This window comes from Pristiophorus japonicus, chromosome 9 (genome assembly GCF_044704955.1).
Source record: "Pristiophorus japonicus isolate sPriJap1 chromosome 9, sPriJap1.hap1, whole genome shotgun sequence".
In the NCBI taxonomy this organism is placed as follows: Eukaryota; Metazoa; Chordata; class Chondrichthyes; family Pristiophoridae; genus Pristiophorus; species Pristiophorus japonicus.
The window spans coordinates 183,754,251-183,756,600 of NC_091985.1; positions in this window are offsets into that span (position 1 = coordinate 183,754,251).

Here is a 2,350-nt window from a genome sequence, read left to right on the forward strand (position 1 = left end):
ATACATAACATGCATGAAAAAGATGTGCATCAAATCGTACACCAAATAGGTAGAATACCTTGACAGATGCTCAAAAGAATAGAGGATGGATTCCCGCGTATAATGCTCTGCCTGACATAAGACAGGCAGCGATAGAAGGTTTTATCCTGGCTGTTCGTACAGCTTTGGGAAACCCTGTGACAAATTGGGGACCCATAATGTTAGTTAAACAAAAGAAAAATGAGAACAGTAATGAATATGGAGAAGACTGTGGACAGTGTATCAGGAATACTCAGGACAGCCAGCGCCAAACGATGACACGGCATTTAGGTAAGTGTTTCAAGGCGGGTTGTCCGCAGAGCACCAGCAATATCCTAAAAATGGGGATGATAGCCATCGACACCTACGACTGCTTGATTACCTGGTAATGTCAGGTGGGCAGTGATTGTAATACTAAACAGAAAAAATGGAATTGGCCGCAGCTACAACCCCTGGGGGCCAGACTAAACGAGGGCCTCCAGTCTGTTATTGCTGCGGGTAAGTGGAACACATGAAAAAGGAATGTAGACAGCAACAACCCACCCGGCTGCCAGTCCAATGTACTAATAGCCAACGGATTTTGGTCCATACCCCAGGCAAAAGAACCCCAGGATAAATGTGCCTTTCTGGTAGGCCAGTATACCTGGACATGGTTCCCACAAGGGTTCCACAATAGCCCGGCGATATTTCACCATAATATGGGTCAAATCATAGAGAAGTTGGCCTGACACCATACAGAAGCACAATGCTGCCGTCAGTAGACGACCTGCTGAAGATGATGTGGTTGTCACAGAATCCTGGAAGTCGTACAAGAAGCAGGGTTTAAGGTGCACCCCAAGAAGGCACAGATTAGACAAACCACAGTGCAGTACCTGGGACACGAGATATCCCAAGGAACTCAGACAATGTCCAATGACAAGAAAGAAGCCGTTAGAATTATGCCCCGACCAAAGAGAATCTAGGGAGTACGCAAAGTACTGGGTCTCTTTAATCACTGCAGGAACATTATACCTAACTTTGCGGGAATTGCAGAAGCCGTACAGAAACTCGTAAAAGGGGGAAACCGTCCTTAGAGACCATTGAATAGGGTCCCGAGCAGGAGGTGGCACATGGACATCGGAAGAAAGGCTTAATGTCCGCCCCAGTATTGGGACTCCCGAATATGGACTTCCGTTTCTACATATACTGTGAGAATCTAGAAGGCATTTATGGAGCCGTGGTAACACAAATGCATGGGGTCAGAATGAGACCCGTAGCTTTCTATTCAACCCAACCCAGCCGTGGGCCTGTCGAGATTGTGCCACATGGGTCAGTGAACCTGTTGTCATGACAGATGAGATTGTCCTACACACAAAACTAACTCTGGTGGAAATGTTGAGTATTGGAAATCTCTGGTCCATCTCCATCATCCGCCGAGCAAAGTGGTGAAAAAGCCTTATTACCACATGATGAATCAATAAAGATAGTCAAAGTCACCAGGGAGAACCCGGCGGAAGGAATCATGTCCAGGAGAGAACCCCACGAGTGCAGTGCACTGGAATGGGAGGATTCCCCAGGAAACTTGAGCGAGGTCGCCCTCGAGAATCCGGACGTCACGTTACATGTGGACGGATCTCGACGGTACGTAGATGGCCACCCCTATACGGGATGGGTAGTAGTAGACCAACATCTACAGGTAGTGATGCAAGGAGCATTTGACGGAAGCCTCTCAGCTCGGGTGGCAGAATTGACCACGCTGACCGAGGCCCTATTGTTAGCAGAAGGGAAAACGGTTAATATATATACAGATAGTAGATATGCCTTTGGGGTGGAGCATGACTATATGGTCGCCTGGGGGAGACGAGGGTTCATTACCTCACACGGCGAGGCTATCAAACTTGATGACCAAATAAAATGTCTGTTCGATACTGCAAGTAAACACATCAAAGCGGCGGTGATTAAGGTGAAAGCCCACCAACAATTGGTAGACGAGATTCAGTGAAGAAATGAAGCCACAGATAACGCCGCCCGCGAGGTAGTCACATCTGCAGAAGCAGAAATAGAATCAGTCTGCAGTGTTAGCACAGAGGAAGACATAAACATAGTATAATTACACGCAGAAATGAGCAATAGGGAAAAGGCAGAATGGAAAAGGAAGGGAAAAGTGCTTGGCCCGGACTCCGTATGGAGAAAGGATGGAAAGGTATTAGCCCTTCCTGCAAAAAGAAGATGCTCCAGGAATTACACCATGGTATTAATCACGCCTGGCTTGACGCTATGATAACAAGTACCTCCCGAGATTAGTGGTGGCCAGGAATGGAACACGACATTGCTAAATATTGTCAGCAATGCA